Source organism: Malaya genurostris, chromosome 3 (assembly GCF_030247185.1).
Source record: "Malaya genurostris strain Urasoe2022 chromosome 3, Malgen_1.1, whole genome shotgun sequence".
In the NCBI taxonomy this organism is placed as follows: domain Eukaryota; kingdom Metazoa; phylum Arthropoda; class Insecta; order Diptera; family Culicidae; genus Malaya; species Malaya genurostris.
The window spans coordinates 96,689,523-96,715,806 of NC_080572.1; the positions used below are offsets into that span (position 1 = coordinate 96,689,523).

At 36.1% G+C, this 26,284-nt stretch overlaps 1 protein-coding gene across 4 annotated transcripts in view; it reads right to left on the reverse strand.

Moving 5' to 3' along the window:
* Window positions 1–26,284, reverse strand: part of LOC131437055 (nyctalopin-like) — a 469,231-nt gene that overhangs the window by 355,349 nt on the left and 87,598 nt on the right. For 2 of the 4 annotated variants that reach the window (XM_058606107.1, XM_058606105.1), the window contains one exon: window positions 14,973–15,014. The exons of the other annotated variants lie outside the window; for them this stretch is intronic. The gene's annotated coding sequence lies outside the window, so the exon portion shown is untranslated. The remainder of the gene's footprint in view (window positions 1–14,972; window positions 15,015–26,284) is intronic. 4 annotated transcript variants of the gene reach the window in all.

Consider the following 26,284-nt stretch of genomic DNA (forward strand, 5'->3'; position numbering starts at 1 on the left):
TCTACGTTGAATCGACTCGATTCTATTAACGCCATTGAGGTAGTGAGGGTTCCAAACAGCTGAACAATATTCCAGAGTAGAGCGAACGAGTGAACAGTATAGGGATTTCAATAGGATCCAAGGCAGCGAGAAGCTTTAGCCACAATGTAGTTGGTGTGTTGCCTGAATGTTAACTGCTCGTCAAGAAAAACGCCGAGGTCCTTGATGCACGTCGATCTACCAATCATGAATCGCTCAATAAAGTATTCGAATTTCAAAGGCACTTTTTTTCTCGTAAACGTTATGATCGAACATTTTTCTGGATTAACGGTCATGTGATTCAATTTGCACCAATCCGAAAAGATTGCCAATTGTCGCTGAAGAAACTTCGCATCCTCTAAGGTGCGAATAACACGGTAGATCTTGAGGTCATCTGCAAAAGATATGCGCGGTCCTTCCAGAGAAAAATTAACGTCGTTAAAGTAAAGCAAGAAGATCAAAGGGCCGAGATGGCTCCCCTGCGGAATTCCAGATGTTGCAACAAATTCTTCCGAAGTACAATCATCAATTTTAACCACAAGATGACGATTCCTGAGATATGATTGTATCCATCGAAGGACGTTTGTACCAAAACCAAGTCGATCCAGTTTTGCTATTGTGATGTCATGGTTAATTTTATCGAAGGCGAGGGAAAGATCGGTATAGATTACGTCCGTCTGAAAAGCATTTGACATGGCGTTGGTCACGTAAGATGTAAAAGATAATAGATTGGTGGTTGTGGAGCGCTTAGGCATAAACCCATGTTGGGAATCATCGATATACTGCTTGCAATGATTGAAAATTTGAGTCAGTATTACTTTTTCGAACAGCTTGGGGATAGCGCTTATACAAGTTATACCACGGTAGTTGTTTATATCTCTTTTGTCTCCTTTCTTGTAGACCGGAAACATGAATGAAGCTTTCCATAAGTTGGGGAATACTCCCGTAGCTAGTGACATATTAAATAAACGGCAAAGGGGGGCAATTAACCCGGTTGAACATTTCTTTAAGATGACTGCTGGTATGGCGTCTGGGCCTGCAGAGGTGGAAGCCTTCATACCAACGATTGCCGTTTGTATCGATTCCTCGTCTATATTGATCGAGTGCAAAGCATAATTGGATACAGGAACATTATTCGCGGCGCGTGCTATTTCCTGCGGAGATAGAAAATCGCAAAAGAAAACACTTGCGAAACACTTGTTTTTTGTCTATTTCGCTATCTACGGGATAACACACGATAGTTTCATCCATCGATTTAATGGATCTCCACTAGTGTGTGGTAGCAGCAGTGACGATTGTGTGATCTCAAACACAATGGTAAAGGTAGACAAACCTTTTATTGTCCTTCAACGATTTTGTTTTAGACTTTGTTAAGACGTAAAGCCGCCTTGAGCTAGTTTTAATATGATCAGTATCTAACGGGGAAACAGATTGGAAAATCGACATGTGAACACAATGATGTAATGAAAACCGCGAAAATGTTACCGCAGAGACGGGACTCGAACCCGTAGCTAACTCCTAACCGGGGAAATTGTTTTACCAATTAAACTACCCTGCATATGAAAACACATGAAGAGAAAGTCCAATTGATTGGACGAAACTAAGCATGCTTCGCTCTACTTTCAACACGGAAACAAATTCAACAGAAACACATACAATGATCACGAGTCTATTTCTACCCATCCGCTTCTGCCGCACGATACCGATTTGAGACTTTTGTTTTTTGTCTATTTCGCTATCTACGGGATAACACACGATAGTTTCATCCATCGATTTAATGGATCTCCACTAGTGTGTGGTAGCAGCAGTGACGATTGTGTGATCTCAAACACAATGGTAAAGGTAGACAAACCTTTTATTGTCCTTCAACGATTTTGTTTTAGACTTTGTTAAGACGTAAAGCCGCCTTGAGCTAGTTTTAATATGATCAGTATCTGTTTCCCCGTTAGATACTGATCATATTAAAACTACAGTGGGTCAATAAAGTATTGGCACACCCCACATTTTCTTCAGATCTAGGCTATCGTACATTTTTCGAAAATTTCAACACCACCACGTAATTCCCCGTCCAAAATAACCCCAAATCACTCATTTTCAATAAATAATTTCATTTTAATCAGAAGATAGCACAAAAAATACAAATATACAAACCAAAAAAGTATTGGCACCCCTGCTAAAAAATCACATTGTTTGTTTGTTTTTTTCACAAACACTTGTTGCAAACATGAAAAAGTTTGTCTACGTGTTAATTAAACACTGTCCGGTCACGTTTCGATTATTTTTATTAAAAAATTAATATGATTTCTACTAAAGTTGGAGAATGGTCGTCGGATACTCGTCAAAGAATAATTAATCTTCACTTAAAAGGCTACAGTTATGGTGATATCGAAAAAACAATGGATATAAGTCGTTCTACAATACGGGCAATCATAAAAAAACATGAAAAAACTGGAACCGTTTTCAATCAACCAAGAAGTGGCCGACCAGCGAAGATTACGCCACGAGAAAAACGTCGTATTCTACATGTAGTCGAACAAAATCCTCGAGTAAGTGCCCAAAGCTTGGCCGACGAACTTGAAAACACTTCAGATAAAAAAGTCAACCCACAAACAATCAGAAATTGCCTTCACAAAGCCGGTTATTACGGTAGATCAGCTCGTAAGAAGCCATTGATTTCTGAAACGAACAGAATAAAACGTTTGAATTTTGCAAAAGAATACGTTAACAAACCTCAAGAATTCTGGGATAATGTTATTTTTTCAGATGAAAGCAAGTTTAATTTGTTTGGTTCCGATGGTCATCAAGTGGTTTGGCGAAAACCCAACACTGAATTACTTCAAAAAAATATTTTAAAAACGGTAAAACACGGCGGCGGTCACGTTATGGTTTGGGGTTGTATGTCGGCAAATGGCGTCGGAAATTTAGAATTTATCGACGGAAAAATGAATGCTAAACAATATATCGATATTTTAAAAGTAAATCTACATGCGAGCGCGGCTAAGTTGAATATTCTCGATACGTTTATTTTTCAACAAGACAATGATCCAAAACATACAGCGTATGTGACACGAGAATGGTTACTCTACAATGTTAAAAATAAACTGAACACGCCGCCACAATCACCTGATCTTAACCCAATCGAGAATTTATGGTCAGCGGTGGAGAGGGCAATTCGAAAACACACCATAGCCAACCTTCGAGAGTTGAAAACCGTTTTACTGAAGGAGTGGGAGAAGATTTCAGCAGACTACACTCGATCGCTTGTAAACTCTATGAAACGACGGCTAGAAGCCGTTATCGTGGCTAATGGCTTGAATACGAAGTATTAGATCGATTTTAGTCCTACATTTTATCATTTTACCGTTTTATTTGTTGAATTTTAGCGTTAATTTTTTATTTTCCGGCAGTGTGCCAATACTTTTTTGGTTTCTGTTTTTGTTTTTTTTGCATTTTCTTTTAATCGAAATAAAATTATTTATTGAAAATGAGTGATTTGGGGTTATTTTGAACGGGGAATTACGTGGTGATGTTGAAATTTTCGAAATAAGTACGAGAGTCTAGATCTGAAGAAAATGTGGGGTGTGCCAATACTTTATTGACCCACTGTAGCTCAAGGCGGCTTTACGTCTTAACAAAGTCTAAAACAAAATCGTATATTATGTTGTTTTTCATTATTATTAGCATTATTTTATTTATTGTTATTATTAATAATTTGTAATAATAATAATAACATATATTATTTTTATAGATGTGGATATTATTATTGTTATTAGTAGAGAAATATTCTACTTCCTTCATTTCATTACACTATGTTTCATTGTATCGATATAAAACATTTTGCACGGGGGCGTAAAGGGGAGGGAGCATCAGGGCATCGGACGAATTGATGACTGGACGAGGGATTGTGGATAGCCAGCCCAAGTCACTTGTTTCCTTCTGAAGGTTTGAAATGAGTCTAACGCATCTGAGCATCTTTTATTCCCGCGGAATACGAGTAAGTGACTCTACTTACATAACCGCCCAACCCTTTTTGTAACGGTAACAGCTATAGTAAGAAGGTGAATGGATGAGTCATATCGGAGTTACTCTAAGTCTACCCGCATCCACTGGCAAGTCCTTGAACGGATGGTGGCTTCACTGCACATCACATCACATCACATCACAAGACAAGATCTGAAAACTGGCTTTATATTTTTCCTTCCGAATAATCCTTCTCGTCATCTTCACCCTGTTGAATAAATACCAAGTTTACGTATCGGCTAAAGTGTTGCCATATTTACGGATTTTTTTAAATCTTTTTATGCTGACGGGAAAATGTTATTTTAAATTAAATTCTTTGGCTTGGCCTTTGATTTGAAATGAATGTGCAAAATGTTTTGATGAATGCATTTTTGTGTATTAATTATTAACGCCTAAAAGCAATTAATTGAGCATACTTCTGCTGTTGAATTTCTTTTGCGTTGTTTTTCACCCCCTGTCTTCAAACGAAAAACTACAAATCACTTTATTAAAGAATGTTAAAAATGTAAATTTGGGTTTCAATGGAAGATTTATTTCGCGCACAAGTCTCTAGCATAGGAGATAGTAATAAATTGTTGTGAACTTTTTCCACCTCAACGTATTGATCGCCTTATGGCACTTTTATCGACGGAACATTAGTAAAACCATCTGACTTTTATTCCATTTGGAAAATTGAACTTAAAAAATAGTCTAGTTATTATATTTCATTACCATTCCTACAGTTTGACTTACGCCACAAATTCTCATTCTTTGATGACAAAACACGAAATATCTCTTTCATTGTGAACGCAAAGTCGAACCCATTGTTGACGTATTACCGGAAACCGGAAAAAAGTCGAGTTTGGATAAAACTACTTAGTGCGCCTACAGTGTACAACACAACACTTCATTCTGCTCGTGAAAGTAAACACACTTTTCAATTGACACTAATTTAACAAATCTTTTTAGGTTACACTTTAAATAGATTAACTAATTTCAAACGGCTTGATGCTGATTTTAATATCACAGTGCTGCCACTGTAAATATTTACTACAGATGAGTTTGAAAATACAGTGGAACATTTTCTGAAAATATTCAATATCATTGGTGAACTGAAAATTACATTTTATTGAACTTGTTTTCCAATTTTTTATATACTCGGCATCATTGTTCGCGTATCGTGGAAAAAATTTCCTCTCACAATGTACAGGTTGCAACATCAAAATCAGCCAATCAGCCCTCCTTTAGTTGATTTTGCAACATTTACATGCTGTCATTTCTTAGCAAAGACACGCTCCACTTTCATTCAACTAATATTTTTAGCAAAACTATGGTTGATTTTAACAAATAATTATTGTTGATTTCAGTAAAAAATGTTGTTGAATTAAGTGATATTGTTGTTAATTTCAATGAAAATTGACAGTTAATAATAACAATAAACCTTCTTGAGTTAAGTAAAATATATACTGATTCCAACTAATACGAACTGTTAATTTTAGCTACAGCCAAAACGAGTCCAATTAATTAATTTATTTTAATTGGAATTGTCAGTTGATTTGATCAATAAACTTTCTTGAGTTTAATAAATTTATTTCTGTTTATAATGTGAATAATTGATTTTGCACTATAAATTAATAGCTGCTTTCCTAAGTTTGTAAAAGGCCTCTTAACAAAAAAAAAACAATACATATGGGTACGGTCCTGATTATAACTCATTTTATCTAATTTGTTGAATTCTTATGCACTGTAAAAATGATTTCCTTCTCCAAAGCAACATTTTGTTTGTTCATTGTAAACTCTCACTTACAATCACGAAGCGTAATTACAAACGATCTGCTTTGGTTAGGCACTGAATGTAATGAATGGCCAATGAAAATGTCTTACAATTTCGGATAGTAGCTCTTTGATTCATGTGTCCTACTCTATTGTTGTAGATGCTGCTTGTAACATCACGGTAAATTTTCCAATTGACCGTACAGGGAAGTGTCAGTTTCGATTTGTTTACTTTCTTTTCTGATTATTGAGCGACTAAACGAGTATATTTTCGTTTATTTACATGTACTAAGCGGAAACCAAAGCATTCAGATGTCGTCTCATACAAAAAGTTCAGAGATAGAAGTCGGAATGGCAAAGCAAGCACTGGTCACAGAAATGATTGTTAGTTAATCTTTTAATAATTCACTGATAGCTGAAAGCACTCCACAAATAAACTTAAACCAAGCAACTTTACAGCAGTTTTACATATCGGTTAGTTCGAAATTTCAAAATCTATATATAAAATATATCAAAACAATTTCAACAAGACTATCCTGTTTTGTTTTTCAACGAATTGTGTTCATGAGTTTTTGACTAATAAACTTGTTAATAAAACCAATTGCATTCTTGTTCTCTTTGTGCTGTCTTTCTGCAGTGATGATGACAGCCAAACAGTGTCAAACTATTTGATTTTAACAACAAAATTAGTTGACAACGAAAATTTCGTGTGGGATTGAAATGTTGCTGGTTTGTGTCCAGGATTTTCGCCATCTAAATATATTCGTTAAAAACAAGAACTTTTTTCAGCAAATTAAATTCTGAATATTAACCAATTTATTAGTTATTTTGGCAGTTTTGATGTTAAAATCAACTAATTCAAAAACAGTAATACGAATTAGGCGCAAAGCTAATTTCGGTCGTTCCGTGCATCTAAGTACTCTAATTCGATGACATAAGGATCAGTCGAGCAACCAATTCGATATCCATTAACTTCCATTTTCTATATATTTTGTTACTCGCACAATGCTAAGTTTGGTATCAATTTAGTCCTAGAAACATTCACAAATAATGGACCATTTTCTACTTCAGATACGCAGAAAATTATGATGACTTTCCGGTCTGTTCCGAATTCTCTACCCAGCCTCAATCTCCGGTCGAAGATTTAATGGCTCTCATCTGCAATGGCACATTCACACACACACACAGGCGGAACAGAGTTTACCACACCAACCAAACAACACGCTCCTTATCATGTTTGCCGTCTTCCGCAAACAAATAGCGCCATACTTTACGGTCAGCTTTTATTAATATTTAGGAATCAGGCAAACTGATGTTCTCTCTCCCTCTATTTCCTTCCTTCTCTAGCCAGGAAGGCGATTTCGACAAACCACCCGACAAACTCCTCAAAAGCATTGGCATCGCAAAGTAAGGCTAATTCAGCTCGCTGCGGATGTACCGCCGCCGACACTGGCCGTAAGACATTCCCGAGCATTGAATCCATTCGGGAGTGGGCTGTCAGGGATGAGGGCGCAGCATCACCAAAGCTGGACAAAATGCATCATCAACTAACCTCTAGCCGGCGGTCGGTCGGTTGGTCGGTCGGTACATCGTCTGCTGGTGTCGAATATCGTTCATCGTCAGGATGCAAGTTCTACCATAATGGTCTCTAGAGTGGTTGCGTTTAACGTCGGAGATGCTGAAAAGCTGACCGAAAGTGATCAGTGCCGGGTTCGATCCACTGAATATTTCTGCTGCAAACGAACATTTTTATACTTTTACAATTGCTTGCGGAAACCGGTCAATCTGGCTTACGTGTGCGATAATTAGTCAATGTCCACTTTATGGCGTCGGTTTTCCTTCGGACGGACCGTAAACGAACCCCATCATGGTCGCATGAGGTACAGTTTATTATTATATACATTTCACCACTATCGCCATCGTTTATTGATAATATAATATTCGTCCCGCAGCAGTAACATGCTGCACGACATTCGAGGGACGCACGCGACCCGGAGGAAGCAGGTCTTGTGGAAATTGTGGCTATCGATGGAGACTTTCTGGTTTCAGCATTCCAGGTATTGGCTGCCTTCGTCTGGCTTTGGTCCGAATGGTGCCCGTTTCTTAGTGACGATCTAATCGGACGATAGCACGGCGAAACGCGAAACAATGTAGCGGAATGTTATTCCGCGTGTTTTCGTGCCGTTTTTTGACACTGAAAGTCGAGTTTTATCGCAATAGTCCTTGTAGCGCCAGTGAATTAAGATAGCGACAACTGGCACGAAAGATATCACACAGCATTCAATCAATCATTTCAGTCTGGTTGTTGAATACTTTTTATATTGTTTTCGGTGCATTCATCGTAGCTACTTTCAAAATTCTCCATTTCCTTATTCAATATACGTTTATTTCGGTACATTGCGTCAGCTCTAAGATCCCAGAGGTTTTGTGTTAGAATTGCATAAAACATTAATCATTCTATTGGCAGTTCGAGCTTGCATCTCACCCTACACAGTCGAGAATTGCTTACGGTTGAGACGATAGAAACAAAGACAATACAGTGTAGTGAACAATAGAGCGTATGAAATGGGGAAATACGATTTAACAAAGCTTGGTACTTGGCCTACAAGACCAAATTCAATTTGTATTGATTTCAAGCGTTGCAAAGTTAGACCAGCAGCAACCGAAATTTAAATATTGCTTAAGGAACGAATGCATCTAAACGTTAATGATGTAGGTGAGATTCAATTTAACAAGGTGTCTAACTGTGTGTACATTATGTTCAAACGTGAAAGAGATGCAATTGCATTTGCTTCGGTTAATAACGGGGTGCACAGTGTTGATCATGACAATGTTAAATATAAAATCCCTGTGTACACGGTGGACAATGCCATAGAAGTACGCGTGCATGACCTTCCCCTGCAGACCAACGAACAAAGTGCCCCTCAATCATCGCAAGATAAAAAGGGAAGCTCCTCTCCCCCTAGAAAAAAGGTGACAACGAGATCCAATGGTAAAAACATTATTTAATCTAATAAAACCATGGCTCAATCGGCCACGCAAAGCTTGTACGTGAATTGGCCTGAATAATAAATGTTTATAAAAAAAAATTAATTATTCTATTACGTTTTGTCTTTCTCATATAGGGTAAGGCCTCCCTATTTCATCTCATTTGCTAGGACGTCGCCTCAAAATCCCGATTTAGCCACTAAAATCACTTTACCTATTTCATATTACTGCTTCATTCGCCTTGCTCCACGTTGAGAATTGATTCACATTTCTTCAAAATTTAACTAATATTCATGAAACAGCTAAAAACACTTACGATGTGTTCACTACTCTGCTCCTAATTTCATCTCAATGGATTTTTATCCATTCTATCGTTGGTCCTTTATTCATCCTATGAATTAGTAATAGCGACAGCAATCAAAACAATATATTCCACTATTACACTCTCAGGTTCGAGATGTCAGAATTCTTCTTAAAAAAAGCCTAATGCCAACTATGAGACAACACACGATATTTTGTCGTGAATGCGACTTACTTTACTGGTGCCTTTTCAAAATTTACCCTCTGAGAGAGTGATAAGTTTTTGATCGTGAGTATCTCTTGTTGTATCTAACGAATCAATATAATTTTTGCTACACGCCATCGTAAATAAGATCACGATTTTATGATAAAATTATCAGTTGTGTGACATAATCTCAAATAATTCAAAATTAAACTTTTCTGAAATGTTTGGTATGAACGAGTATCAAAGGGGATAATTCATAAGCCGCGTTTGCCTCTCTCGTATTTTTAAAGCTCATAGCTCAGTGATCTGTGGAAGGATTTATATAATCTAACTACCAATAAAATCGAAAAGTTTCAACAACGTGTATAGCAACAGCATTGAAATATTTCAATAGTACACTATTGAAAAACCTGTCTCATTTGACCCATGTCAACACCAGCGAATCAGAACGCGTTCTGAGGAAGAGAACAAAATATCTGCTGCTGTACAACAAATCGTTCAAGAAAAATGTTCCGAAAAATGGTGAATATCGTAGTGAGTTCCTCAATTAGGTCCTTCTGAATGCTAGAAACGAATCCCTACAGCATATTGATAGTAGATTTCAATAAACTATGCAAATCCGAAATGAAATAATCGACATTAAAATTCTGTATGCACGGAGAACCCGCAGATCACAAAATTACAATATTGCAATTGTTGTTTCACGCCCTGGTTGTTTCAACTAAAATGTTGTTGATTTAACTATCATATCTGGTGATTTTGACATAACCATTCAGGTAACCGAAATTGCTGTATTCAGATGCTGTCACTTGGCGGAGAACGAAGACAGCAATAGGCAGAACAAAAAACCTCTTCATTTCACCAAAAGCGTTTCATATTGAAAATTTTCAATGGTAAATGTACGTCATTTATGTTAGTTACGTAGTGGTCGTTTTATGTAAGTGAAAGTATGCAGAAGAATATAATAGTTAATTGTAAAACAAGTTTTCCATATGTTAAATAGATATTCCTACAGTATACATGTTTTAATTTTATCTGAGAGTAATGTATTCTAGGACAGTTCATGTCAATGTTATTAAAACCGCTTAACGCTTAAAAATTTGCTGCTGAAGTGAAGTGGTACTATTTGTATTTTCTTGAAAGTGTATCTGTAGCATTAGGTTTACCAGCGAGCCATTCTGCAAGTGAAGGAAAAATTTCCTAATTCCCTGTGACCATTTTTCTGGTGAGTTCCCTTTTGAGAATTGTTATCTGTTGGTGCATTTCTATATCCATTGTGAGTTTAGTGACAAAGATATAAGCAGTTAATTAGGTAAAATTTCATTGTTCAAGCAGTGAACGATTAACTGCCCCCAGAAGAGGCTAACAGTAAAAAATATTTATTGCAATTGGCGTCTTAAGTTCAAATAACTGAATAATTGGTTGAAACAACTGAGTCATTTTTTTGCTTTCATGCATACAAGTAACTTTGCTGGGATTGTGTATCTGCTCAATTGCACGAGTGACATCTCATTGAAACGTTTCATTGTGCGCTCAGGGTGTTTGGCATTGCTCAACTGAAACGTTTCATTACTTGTTGGGTGTCGTTGCTAAGCAGACAGCACGATAAATCAAAAATGACAGATTAGTTAAAACAACAATCGATTAGTTGTACCAAATTTTAACCAATTAAAATCAGAAAAACAACTAATATTTTAGTTGTTTTGCGATCGCTGGCTTTTCCGTGTGCGGCTATTTTTATAGCCGTTAGGACCGCTCATTAGTGAAAAAGCTACAAACAAAATCAGGTAAAAAGAAAGCTCCTAACAAAAATTGGATCATGGCCGGTGTCAGTAGCATAGTGTGGTGAAGAACTACACTTGTTACACGACCATACTTGGGGACTCGTATTTAGTGTTCGACCCCCTCAAGTAGAAGGTAAAATAGAATTCATTTCTTTCTTCTGATCATGCCTATGTGAGCCTGCCTAAGCTAGCTTTTCCGTTCTAAATTTATAGCTGATTCAATCTAGAATACCTTTTTCATTTCATATCTTTCGTCTATCTCAGTTAATGCTTGCCGAAAAGAAACAATTAAAATCGATATAGTAAAAATTGGATCAGTTTGGATTCTATCGCCACTACGAGCAGATGTATTTTGTGTCGTTTGCAAAGCTAGTTTCGCTTCCGACAAGAGCGATTACGTCACAGCTGCCAGTCATTTGCATTGATGAAAAAACAACGGTGGAGAGCATTACACAAAATCAGCCGTTCTGATGGCTCTAAAAGTTTTCTAAAGAACTATTAGGATTTGTTGTTCGCAAATCAGAGGTAAATATCCTCAGTTTAGTGTAAATCTAGAACAGCTTGGTTAGATTTGTGCACTTTTCGCTGTGTGAAATTCACAGTAATCGAGATCAAGTGGAGCATTCTTTGTTTTTGCGAAAAATGTTCCAGAGTTTAATGTCGTAGAGAATTATGCAATTTGACCCTTTTGAATGCTAGAAACGAATCCCTATAGCATATTGATAGTTTCGTTCAATAGATTAGGCCTATTATATCATTGATCAACTCAGCGAATTAATGTTTTCTTTATTGGAACATTATAATCGGTTGTAAACGCTACACCTACACCAACCATATCAGTATCGCACCCACGTACAACAGTTCAGCCTGGAATTAGATGACGGAAGTCAGCGGCATATCGGAATTCGAATTCAACTCATCACTCTCCTTCACAAACGCTTTCATAAAAAGTTCTTTTCAGAGCCACCATTATTTTATTATAAAGAACTATACTGGTTATTTCAGAATATTTGTGTTTCAGAATGTTAAATGTAACTAATCTGTACTTTAGTTTAGGTGCATCGTTTCAAATTATACATACAATTACAGTTATGTCTCTGACATTACCCACCCGCCTTTTTTCATCATAAAATCTATACATATAAAAATGAATGTATGTTTGTATGTTTGTGACGCGATAACTTCGGAACTACTGAACGGATTGCCACCAAACTTTGCACAGGTACTTCAGAAACATGACGAACTGTAAACTGTAAAGTTTATTTATTATGAAAAAGCGATCACCGAAAAATTTAAAACCACTTCTTTTAATGGGAAAGTGTGACAATAATTTTTATAATCATTTTAAAATATTTCACAGTTTGGTTCAGGTAGGTTGTAAAATATTATTCATGTTCAAAGTAATGAGGTGAAGGGATGAGATGGGAATAGGAGCTCAGATGAAATAGGGAGCCGTTACCTTAGGGAGGTTATGCAATCAGTTGAAAAACCGACAAGTGTCATGTGTGTGTATGTATATATGTATTTATGTGTGTGTCAAATAATCTCACTAGGTTTTCTCTGAAATGGCTGAACCGATTTTGACAAACTTAGATTCAAATTAAAGGTGTTACGGTCCCATACGAAATTCCTGAACTTCATAAGGGTCCGACTTCCGGTTGCGGAGTTATAGGGTAAAGTGTGTAGAATATTGCACACCGTCACTTAAACCGGCGAAACAAAAACCGTAAAAAAGTATCTAAACTGGTCTCAAAATTACACAAATCGATAGCCATTGTCAGTAGACAACTAAACAAACCGATTCCGGCTATCCCGGTTCCCAGTTCCGGTTCCGGAAGCACCGAAAATAGTTATCATATGTTCCAAAATGGATCTCACTCACTTTTCTCAGCGATCGTTGGACGAATTTCCTCAAACTTAGATTCAAATTAAAGATCTCACGGTTCCATACGAAATTCCTGAATTTCATCCGGATCCGACTTCCGGTTCCCGATATTGTACACCGTAAATTAAACCGGCGAAACAAAACCCTCAAAAAAACATCTAAACTGGACTCAAAACCGCCATTCCCAATCTTAGGGTCAAATGGAAGGTTTTATGGTCCTACCAAAAATTACTGCATATTTTCGGATACAACAAAAAATTTAATTCGCATAAAATCTTCAAAATTTGAATAAAAACTAGTAGAGTTGGTTGGTGGCCTTAAGAACCCTGTTTGATACGAAGCGAACAAGTGTCAAAACTAAATAAAATGGAAATTAAACACCTGGAAAAATAAACGATAGTAATAATAAGACACTTAATTGTTCTGAATGACTGGAAAGAGAAAGTGCGCGAGCTTACCATAGTTGAGCAAGTTTTTGCAAATTAGAAAGATATCTCGCACATACTTATTTAGGACTAAAAATACGAGCGATAGTGCACTTCGAATACATGTTTGGCTGGATCCATTATTATATTATTATCCAGAGAAAAAATATGATTACCCGACAATGGATTGAAGTCGTCGCGAGAGCCTGGAAGAGAGACTCAATGGGTCGGAAAGAGCATGATGCCGGTTTTTTGCGATTGTCATAGTATACTTTTGGAGTACTAAATTGATTAAAGACCGAAATCGCTGTGAAAGGGCCTTACATGAAGCACATGAGCATCGCTACCATAGGTAAAATTGACGGTTTAGTGTTCTAATTACTTGCCCATCCACCTTGTTCACCTGCTTTGGCCTCCTCGAACTGTCATTTATTCCCAAACCTTTAGTCATCTTTGAGAAATCGAGGGGAGTTTCGTTTTGGAATTTTATACCGCTACTTCCGGATCCTGATACCGAAACCTGTATAGCTAAAGTAAGTGTGAAGGGCCATCAACTAATATGACCTACAAATTGAAAAGATGCTTTCCGTTCTCCACGAATCGAAGTAAGGGATCTATCTCGGACCACTTCTCAAAATCCATCACAAGTCTTGTGGATTTTTGTGCTCTAGAAATGGACATTTAGAAGGTCTTAAATATGTGGAATTGAAATGGCCTGATGGCGTTAGGAAATGTAATACAATAACCTTCTCTCGGTCATACTCACAAATTTTATTTAAATACCTAATAGTGAAAAAAAAGTTTAAGGTGTCTGTTAAAAACGCCGATAATTGGCGTACCGGAAATTATCTTCAGTAACATAATTTTTTTCATTCTGGGCCCCTCCCGAAACCAAATCCTGAGTACGGGCCTGCTTCTATTGACTTATAAACTTGACAAACCATCTTGAAATGTTTCATTACAATAAATTCTAGAAGAAAAAATATGATTTTTTGAAAAAGTTAGACCCTATGGGCTTCTATTGAATAACAAATTTTTTCCATTGATTTTGTAGACAAAAAACTTTAAATGCGATTTCCTCGAAAGCAGATTTTGGAAGTCCGTGTCCATCGTCATTCAAAAACTACTGCACATACTTTTTTTCTTACCACTAGATTTTCTCGCGATGGCTGAACCGATTTCAAAAATGTTAAGCTCATTTGGAAACCACTGTTAAGTCAGTAAACAGATTTTAAATTTAAATGGCTGTCACCTACTGTTCCGGTGATATAATATCCAGTTGCGGGCATTTGCCCGGATTACCCAAAGCTATCCCTCAGTTAAGGTCAACAAAAACGATACAGCATAGTCGCACTGGACCTTTCAAAATTTCAATTAGATTAAATTAGAACAAATTGTATCATGAAGCATATTGATATGTTATGAAAAGTGCAGTACCAAAGATTTGTTATTTTGTGCCAAATGGCTGTTATGTCAAATAGCTATTTGTCAAATTACTACTATGCCAAATGGCTTTACTAAACGTCATCTGTATATATTTTTGGTGCAGTTGACAAAACAAAAATTAGATTCATTATATTTGCAGTTTTACTTACAACAAATGCAATCCAGGTTTTCAATTTCGATTCAATTCATACCTAAAAAGAAACAAGAAAAAATAATCATTTGTTAGCAGATGGTAGAATAAGAAGCGATCCAGAACAAGTAAAAAAGGTAATAAGAATCAGAGCTATTGAAAGTCAGTTTCATTGACACAAAAAAGACGAAAATCACGAAAAATAAATGTCACTCTCAGTTTTGCTTGCAAATTTTAAGAACGATATCCATGTCCAGTCAACGAAACAAGCGAAATAGTAATAACAATAGTATTAGTTTATTCTTAAGTCATTTTCGGCTTTCAGTGAAAATCGTACACTGGGTGGGCAGTATCGATATTCAACCGAAGCTTCCAGAATCGATTCGTTTTTCTGGAGTGCAATTGTTTTTTATTTATCATCGTCGAATTGAAATTCGACTGCATCTCCCTGCAGATGTTATATCGGTTTAGTCTTGTCGTATGGAAATGAGTGATGTTGGCATTGATACTCTCTTTTATGGCGGTGAGAGACGGAAAGACAAATGAAACAGTGAAAAAACGAAGATGACGCTGTTGTTTTGTAAAGATAGAAATGACGCGGGTGACACTGTTCCATTGAAAATACGTAAATTACGCTCTGATCAGAACTCACACACTTTGATTTAAATGAATCTTTACACATGTCCCCAATATGGCAACCCATTCATTTTGCACAGATTAAGAGATTCCGGTTTAACCGACGAATGAGTGATTTTCAAAAAGGACGGGTGCAATTTCAATTTGGCTTCAAATCGTTTTAACTCTGAAACTGTTCATTGTAAAGCTTGCTTCAGATAGAATTGGAACAAAGACAATTGCCTGTATTTCAGTTATTTATTATTGAATTTAAGATCTTTTTTATACAAATGTAGAATTTTCTTCATACTTTTAAGAAAAAATACGGATAAAATTATTCGTCACGGTTTCGAAGGAATTCTCGAATTTTTCCTGTAACACGGCTCATTAAGCAGCGCACACCTTCTTCGTCCATCGTTTTAGCTATCTTATTCCACCAGGTCGTCATCGGATTGATGTCTTTGACAACCTTTTCATTTGACTTGACTCTCCTCTTCATGATTGCCCAGTATTTCTCAATAGTACGAAACGGAAAGAGGAGGCAGTTTGGTGGGCTAAGGTTTTCCGACACAAACTGGACCCCTTTCTCTGCATACCATTCTTGAACGACTTTACTGTAATGACAGCTTGCCAAATCTGGCCAAAACATTACAGGATGGTCGTGGGCAAAATTCGTTTTTGGAGACAATCTTTTTCGCATAGTTCCGATGTCATTTTCTTATTTGTAACGAATTCTTTAGTTTTTTTTTTGCCACAGATGCAAATGCCCTGCCAAATCATAAATTTTCTTGCAAATTTGTCGGAAACAACGAATTTAATTTTGGCTGGAACATCCCCCCGAGCTGTTGCCAAGTATAATTTTTGATCTGGGATTTGCCCGAAGTCAGCCTTGAAATAGGTTTCATCGTCCATCAGAAGTTATCATATAGTTTCCGAGCACGAATTTTGAACACACTATTCTGTTTTATGGTCCGATTTGGCTGTTTGCTACCTCGATACGACTCGATTACTTCCCGGAGTCGAGTTCTCCTCACGGTACTATGGGCAGCAGCGAATTTTCTGACCAAATCACGGTCCGACAGATTAGGATTCCTCTTAATCGTCTTCAAAATCATACCACGCGGTTTCCGGTCGACAGTTCCACTCCGACGATTGGCTTGAGGCTTCCGAATCGTCGTCAATGTTTCCGTATACCGTTTGATAACGCGCCATACGGTATTTCTGGGCTATTTCAGCTGTTTAGCTAGCTTAGATGCAGACCACAATGGATTTTCCAAATAACTGTGCACCTTTTTTTGACCTTCTTTCGGCTACCATGTTGATTGTTTACAAAATACAGTCGATTTGCGGAATGTCAAAAATCATACGTGAAGCTGACAAAATTCCCGACACGTGTGCGCCAAGAATTTCCAAATCCGTCCACCAGGAGCGCCACAGTATGCGCAAAAGTTTGTTCCAATTCTAAATGAAGCAAGCTTTACAAAAAATCAGAGTGTCTTAAGAAAATTAGAACAAGTCAATTGTGCACTCGAATAAGATACACACTGGAACAAAAATTGAATAATTTTATCAAAAATAAGAAAATTAGTTGAAAAAACTCAACCATACAAAAAACATTACTACTTGTTCTGGTAATATTTTCATTTCAAACTTGTTATTGAACTCAATATTTGATTATTTAGAGGTCTGTTTGTTTTGTTGTTAGGGCACATAACTGATTCAAATATTCCAAGTCTTAAACGAAACGGAAAGAGTCACCAATATCTGACATGAATTTGATCAGTTTCTTAAAAAATGAAGAAGTTAGAAATGAAAATATCTGAAAGTATTTGTAATACTTTACGCTTAGAAAATAGTTATTCTTGCGCCATATAAAGAACAGTAAATTAATTACAAATGTCGTTTCTCTCAGGTCGGCGGTTCAATGCAAAGGTTAAAATTCGACAAAAGGAATTTAATGTCAAGGTTTTACAGTTGCTTCACCCAACAATATCCATTCTCGAGCCATTTGAAACTCTATTTAAAAAAAAACTTTGTTTTTTGTTGAACATTTGAGTTCGGCTATTTCTATTTGTATTGTATTGTATTCTATTGTATTGTATTGTATTGTATTGTATTGTATTGTATTGTATTGTATTGTATTGTATTGTATTGTATTGTATTGTATTGTATTGTATTGTATTGTATTGTATTGTATTGTATTGTATTGTATTGTATTGTATTGTATTGTATTGTATTGTATTGTATTGTATTGTATTGTATTGTATTGTATTGTATTGTATTGTATTGTATTGTATTGTATTGTATTGTATTGTATTGTATTGTATTGTATTGTATTGTATTGTATTGTATTGTATTGTATTGTATTGTATTGTATTGTATTGTATTGTATTGTATTGTATTGTATTGTATTGTATTGTATTGTATTGTATTGTATTGTATTGTATTGTATTGTATTGTATTGTATTGTATTGTATTGTATTGTATTGTATTGTATTGTATTGTATTGTATTGTATTGTATTGTATTGTATTGTATTGTATTGTATTGTATTGTATTGTATTGTATTGTATTGTATTGTATTGTATTGTATTGTATTGTATTGTATTGTATTGTATTGTATTGTATTGTATTGTATTGTATTGTATTGTATTGTATTGTATTGTATTGTATTGTATTGTATTGTATTGTATTGTATTGTATTGTATTGTATTGTATTGTATTGTATTGTATTGTATTGTATTGTATTGTATTGTATTGTATTGTATTGTATTGTATTGTATTGTATTGTATTGTATTGTATTGTATTGTATTGTATTGTATTGTATTGTATTGTATTGTATTGTATTGTATTGTATTGTATTGTATTGTATTGTATTGTATTGTATTGTATTGTATTGTATTGTATTGTATTGTATTGTATTGTATTGTATTGTATTGTATTGTATTGTATTGTATTGTATTGTATTGTATTGTATTGTATTGTATTGTATTGTATTGTATTGTATTGTATTGTATTGTATTGTATTGTATTGTATTGTATTGTATTGTATTGTATTGTATTGTATTGTATTGTATTGTATTGTATTGTATTGTATTGTATTGTATTGTATTGTATTGTATTGTATTGTATTGTATTGTATTGTATTGTATTGTATTGTATTGTATTGTATTGTATTGTATTGTATTGTATTGTATTGTATTGTATTGTATTGTATTGTATTGTATTGTATTGTATTGTATTGTATTGTATTGTATTGTATTGTATTGTATTGTATTGTATTGTATTGTATTGTATTGTATTGTATTGTATTGTATTGTATTGTATTGTATTGTATTGTATTGTATTGTATTGTATTGTATTGTATTGTATTGTATTGTATTGTATTGTATTGTATTGTATTGTATTGTATTGTATTGTATTGTATTGTATTGTATTGTATTGTATTGTATTGTATTGTATTGTATTGTATTGTATTGTATTGTATTGTATTGTGTTGTATTGTATTGTATTGTATTGTATTGTATTGTATTGTATTGTATTGTATTGTATTGTATTGTATTGTATTGTATTGTATTGTATTGTATTGTATTGTATTGTATTGTATTGTATTGTATTTTATTGTAGATTTTGTTTTTGTCTCTTTTGCCAAACAGAGTGTGTAGAAAGACTTGCAATACGACGTGTATGTGTTTTCTGTCGGAGATCTATGGAGATTCATAGAGATGGGACTACAATTGAATGTTGTGGCACCCGAGTAAAACCCGACGCATACTCATATGTTTTCATATGCAGCGCAGTTTAATTGGCAAAACAATTTTCCCGAGTAGGAGCTAGCTACGGGTTCGAGCCCCTTGTCTACGGTAGCTTTTTCGCGGATTTTATTACATAGTTGCAATCGAATGTCAATTTTACAGATTGGTTTCCTCGTTAGATACTGATCAGTTTGAATTGTATTGTAACGCGTATATTGTAGAGAAAATCTAACGCCTTTTGTTTTACATCACCTTTCAGAAAATACTAACAGAAATCGCTGAATATACTGGACAAGTACAGAGCTAGATAATAAAGGGTGATTTTTTAAGAGCTTGAGAACTTTTTTAAACAATAAAACGCATAAAATTTGCAAAATCTCATCGGTTCTTTATTTTAAACGTTAGATTGGTACATGACATTTACTTTTTGAAGATAATTTCATTTAAATGTTGACCGCGGCTGCGTCTTAGGTGGTCCATTCGGAAAGTCCAATTTTGGGCAACTTTTTCGAGCATTTCGGCCGGAATAGCCCGAATTTCTTCGGAAATGTTGTCTTCCAAAGCTGGAATAGTTACTGGCTTATTTCTGTAGACTTTAGACTTGACGTAGCCCCACAAAAAATAGTCTAAAGGCGTCAAATCGCATGATCTTGGTGGCCAACTTACCGGTCCATTTCTTGAGATGAATTGTTCTCCGAAGTTTTCCCTCAAAATGGCCATAGAATCGCGAGCTGTGTGGCATGTAGCGCCATCTTGTTGAAACCACATGTCTACCAAGTTCAGTTCTTCCATTTTTGGCAACAAAAAGTTTGTTAGCATCGAACGATAGCGATCGCCATTCACTGTAACGTTGCGTCCAACAGCATCTTTGAAAAAATACGGTCCAATGATTCCACCAGCGTACAAACCACACCAAACAGTGCATTTTTCGGGATGCATGGGCAGTTCTTGAACGGCTTCTGGTTGCTCTTCACTCCAAATGCGGCAATTTTGCTTATTTACGTAGCCATTCAACCAGAAATGAGCCTCATCGCTGAACAAAATTTGTCGATAAAAAAGCGGATTTTCCGAATGGACCACCTAAGACGCAGCCGCGGTCAACATTTAAATGAAATTATCTTCAAAAAGTAAATGTCATGTACCAATCTAACGTTTAAAATAAAGAACCGATGAGATTTTGCAAATTTTATGCGTTTTATTGTTTAAAAAAGTTCTCAAGCTCTTAAAAAATCACCCTGTATTTGGTACTGTGCTTTCTATCGTTTTTTCGAGTGAAAAAAAAAACTATTGTTAGAAAGTATCGTAGTAAGCGTCGGTAATTATATTGACAGGTTTCGGGTACAATTATCGTAAAACCTGTACTCTTGAACAGTACACAAGTGCTGGTTGAGGACGAAACGATATATGTAGGGATGAAGTCAGCACAGTTTTCCTGACTAAAGTTCAAGGTGTCTACGATTCGATGAAATGTCATATGAAAAACGGATATGAATTATTTCTTTTTATTAAGTCTCTTAGTGAAATCCAAACAAATTATTCCTTTCAATTATACTAGAAGGTATTAGAGTTCAATGGAGGATTTCCAGCATTATTAATAATAATATGGATTGATTTCAGCTGATATGCTTACAAAAAAAAATGATTTAGCCAGCAAATTGCAGCTGGTGATGTCCGTATATATTCGGTTTGATTTGGCTAGCTGCCATTGCAATCACGCAATCAAGAGAAAGAAAAAGAATTTAGTGCTACAGTGACAACGACGTGGACGTCAGAAGCTGAAGCAAACTGGAAAAACGATTCGGAAGTTAATATTTTTTTTAAATCTTAGCTACTCGAATGTTTCATTGCAACGAAACAATTATACAGTGTAATTGGAACCCTAGGTCTGGTGTATCTAATGCGTAAAAAAGCCTACTTTTCACTAGACAATGAGTCTGGCATCTTTTCGAAAAACTCTTATAACTCGGGTTACTAACACATGGATCAATAAGTCCCGAGACTAACAATGGAAACAACATTTTTTTTTGCAAATTTTTTTTATTCATCGACATAATCACCTTTCAAGATGATACAATGGTTCCAATCATCGACTCGTTGCTGTTTTTGTTCCATCGAAAGCAATCGCGGCACCCACTTGGAAAAAACCTTTTTCATGCTCAATTTTTCATGAAGGATAGTAAATACACTTCCATATGATATCTGTGTCATCTCAGTAATCTCACGGAGCTTCACTTTACGATCTTTCATTATAATTTTTGTCACTTCACTCACATTTTCCGGTGTAACGGCTTCCACAGGTCTACCCGAGCGTTCCGCGTCATTTGTGTCGGTACGACCACGTTTAAACTCGGCGAACCACCGACAAATCGTTGCTTTTGATGGACAAGAGTCCGGATAACATTTTTCAATCCATTGTTTCGCTTGCACGGTATTTTTACCCATTAAAAACAATGTTTTATCAAAACACGAAACTCGTTTTTTTCCATTTTTCAAACAAACTACAAAACGACTTTACTCCAACCTCGATAACTCAGCTGTTTCTGGTCGGATCGACTTAAAATTTTGACCCGTTTCAAGCAAAGGTTAGGACTCTAGAAAGACGTGGTTACTGGTTTACTACGAGCGCCATCTCTGCTTTAGTCTCGGGACTTAGATAGGTATTGTTACTTCATTGCGTGTTTTTTTTTTAAGATAACCATACGCAACCAGGTATTTGCTCTGCACTGCAAATCAAGTTGGTTTCAACAAGAACCTAGATCCAACAACGATACTTTCATACAAACAGTAGAGGCACTGCCCTGCTAAATCAACAACGCCATGTTTGTCATTCAGCGATTATAATGTGCGGCATGAGGGGAGGCACAGCGTTTTGGTTGGACAACGAGCGACTAGCGAAAGGCGCACATGAGAGTACAACGGCTCTCAAAGCCTTTCGCGGAACGATCGAGCAATGAACGGAATTGCTTGAGAAGGAAAAGCAAATTACGAGAGTGCAAACACTCATTTAACCCTACGGGGAACCCCGGTGCCAAAGGTTGTCGTTCTGCACATATAAATCGTATGTTTTTCATGCTTCACTTGCTTAGCAAGGATCTCACGCTGGTGAAGTTGCTCCCAGGCATGACAATAAGGGAAATTTAGCACGTTCAAAGTTAGCTGAAATTACGGAAAATGTGGAACGAAAAGTTTCTACCAAGGATGTCGCATGATTAGTTTCAACGATAATTACTAAGATTACTGCTTTCGGTACATTGAAAAACCAAATCCAAACGTGTGTTTACTTTTTTTAAATAAAATATTCACGAGTCTGGCAACCGATATTCCTCTCCCCACTTTGATTTGCCTTTGAGCGAACGCGCAAAAAAATACAGCAAGGGCTGGTGACACCACGAAAGCTCTCCTTCAACCAGCCAAGCATGACTGTTGCTACTGCTTTTTTAATAATTTTAATATTCAAGTGTGTTCTCATATTACACTCCAAGGATCAAGGAAAGTTTCCACGGCTCCTGGTTCTCGGTTGAAAGACCCGACGCTGCTGCATGGCAGTTGATATGGTGGAGCATAGTTTAAAAACGACTTGGCACTCCCCAGGAGGTGATAACTTTTCGTCGGGAAGGCGGGGATGGGTTGTTTTAACACAAATAAACTTCTGGATGGGGAGGGAGGCCCTGTGTCAGACTATGTAAACCCCTTGAGGGAAGGGAATGGTAATAATAGAAATGTGAGTAAAAATATGTGCCTTTAAGTGTTGTCGTTCATGCTTTCGAGACAATTTTTCGATGCGAAGGGTTGGCGGCGGGGGGGAAGAGCCGGTTGCAACACGATGCGATACGCCGGACGGAGCATTCTCCGGTGGCAGAGGGGATGGTAGCAGAAAGACAGAAAAAAACCCCGAGATTGAGCACCCTCACTTGAGTTTCGGTGGATGGATCATTGTTGGAATGTGTTTTCGTAAACGAACCTCATGTTATAAACGAATCGTTCGCATAGCTTTCGGTTCAATTCTGCGTGCATGGATACTTGCTCCGGGGGACCGAGGGCTCCAGTCAGAAGGGATGCCGCCCTGTGCTCGGTACAGACCATTCACGGCTTTGTCGGCGGTCGCTGTTTTGCCGTTTGTGGATGCTCAGCGTTTATAATCTGAAATGAGGTTTGTTTGCACTCGATACGTTCCTTGCTTTATGCAAATGGGTTCTAGTCGTTCGGGATTTGAATGCTTTAAGCTGTAATAATGAGAATTGCTCGTTATGTTTTTTTTTTTCAATTTATGGAGGAACCCACTGGAACTGTTTAAATATTTAGTGTTACCTGTGTCGAGGATAAAAGTTGAGGATTTGTAGTATGCACTTCGCCTCTAAATGGTTATTTGTAATCAAATTTCTAAACAACAACTTATTCCACATTCATTTCCCACGAGATACCAACATTCGGTAATCATTTTATTATGCGCGAAATTACAGGGACTAGTAACTTGCATAGAAAATAGACAAGACACCGCGACCCTGTAGGGTTTATTGAGGATTGGTCGTAATCTACGTAAATATCGTACGATAAGTTTATGAATTTTGAAAACCTGTTATCACCTTTAAAAAACCGTGCAAAAAATATTCCCTTTAATATAAATGTTACAATAGGAATCTTATCAGCATATCCATTATCTATTTTGATTTGTCATAGTAAGAGAAATCTCCTTCCTTTCCATCCTACTATTTACTCCACGTGGATCTGATCCTTGTTTAGTTAATTATTTGAAGGCTTTCAAATGATGTTGATGTTGAAATATTTAACTTAAGAAACACAAAAATTTAGTCTGAATTTTAAGAAGGATTTTGGATAATTATTATAGAAACTGCCAACTGATAATAATACAATCGACCACGATTACTATCGGTAATATAAAACGGAATTATACACTTGATATTGGGAGTAACGTTTGCATTTAAAAATCCTTCTTAATCCACCTAGTGGTGTGATAATGCCTTTCTCTTCTTTCATATCAGTCTCATGAAAATATGTTTCATACTTTTATTAAATAATTTTGGATACTAATTTTGTCACCAATTGATTCAGATTGATTCGAGTAGTTCACAAAAGCATGCTTCAGTGTTTATGTCACACAGTCAGCATCATTTTTCCAAACTAGTGCTTGACATTTGCGTTGCCTATTTGTATGAGAACAGTGATGCTAATCTAAAAAAAAGCCTTCTTAGTCCACTTAGTGGAATTTTCATATATCTTGAAAAATCACCATAGTGGGGAGTACATGAAATTTTCGAAATCGAAAAAAAATTTTTGATGCCAAAAGGCTTAGAATTGCATGAAACGTCGAGATTTAGTGTCATCTCGAAAAATTTTTTTTTTGGAAAAATCGACTTTTTGGGACTATATGAATATGAAAGTCCCAGAAAGTTGATTTTTTCAAAAAAAAATTTTTTTAAATGACACTAAATTTCGATGTTTTATGCAGTTTTAAGAGTTTTGGCATCAAAAAAAATTTTCGATTTTGGAAATTTCATGTACTCCCCCCTATGGTGCTTTTTCAAGATCGAAAATTGTCAAACCTTTACCACCGGGCAGCACCCCTTAAGCATGTCCGATTTAGGTCAAATTTTGCATGAAGGCTTTTTTCGAGGTGCTTAAATTTTTGAGCACTAGAACTTAACGAAGACAGAGGTGATCCCAAAATTTTGGCACCCTTATATATATAAGAGCGGTAAAAATCAACGTGTTTTGTCAATTACGTCACTTGTACAATCATATATCTGGAACCAAAAGTCACAACCATTTGATCTTCGAACCTTATCAATGGCACGACAGTAGCTTTCAAACGAGCCCAAGTTTGTTAAAATCGGATCAGCCATCTCTGAGAAAATTGAGCGCGTTCAAATACAACGCTTTTTGTCGGTTACGTCACTTATACAATCATATCTCCGGAACCAAAAGTCACAGCCATTTGATCTTCGAACTTGATCAACGATCCGATAGTAGCTTTCAAACGAGCCCAGCCATCTCTGAGAAAATTGAGCGCGTTCAAATATCTTCGAAAAGTACACACACATAAACACACACACATACAAACACACACACACAGACATTTTCCGATCTCGACGAACTGAATCGAATGGTATATAACACTATGGGTCTCCGAGGCTCCGTTCGAAAGTCGGTTTTTCAAGCAATTCTAATACCTTTCTATAGAGAAAGGCAAAAAACCCTTCTTAGTCCACTTAGTGGAATTTTCATATATCTTGAAAAATCACCATAGTGGGGAGTACATGAAATTTTCGAAATCGAAAAAAAATTTTTGATGCCAAAAGGCTTAGAATTGCATGAAACGTCGAGATTTAGTGTCATCTCGAAAAAAATTTTTTTTGAAAAAATCGATATTTTGGGACTTAGAAAAAATATGAAATATGAAAAGTACCAGAAAGTTGATTTTTTCAAAAAAATTTTTTTTCGAGATGACACTAAATCTCGACGTTTCATGCAATTCTAAGCCTTTTGGCATCAAAATTTTTTTTTTCGATTTCGAATATTTCATGTACTCCCCCCTATGGTGATTTTTCAAGATATATGAAAATTCCACTAAGTGGACTAAGAAGGCTTTTTTTTAGATTAGCATCACTGTTCTCATACAAATAGGCAACGCAAATGTCAAGCACTAGTTTGGAAAAATGATGCTGACTGTGTGACATAAACACTGAAGCATGCTTTTGTGAACTACTCGAATCAATCTGAATCAATTGGTGACAAAATTAGTATCCAAAATTATTCAATAAAAGTATGAAACATATTTTCATGAGACTGTTATGAAAGAAGAGAAAGGCATTATCACACCACTAGGTGGATTAAGAAGGGTTTTTAAATGCAAACGTTACTCCCAATATCAAGTGTATGATTCCGTTTTATATTACCGATAGTAATCGTGGTCGATTGTATTATTATCAGTTGGCAGTTTCTA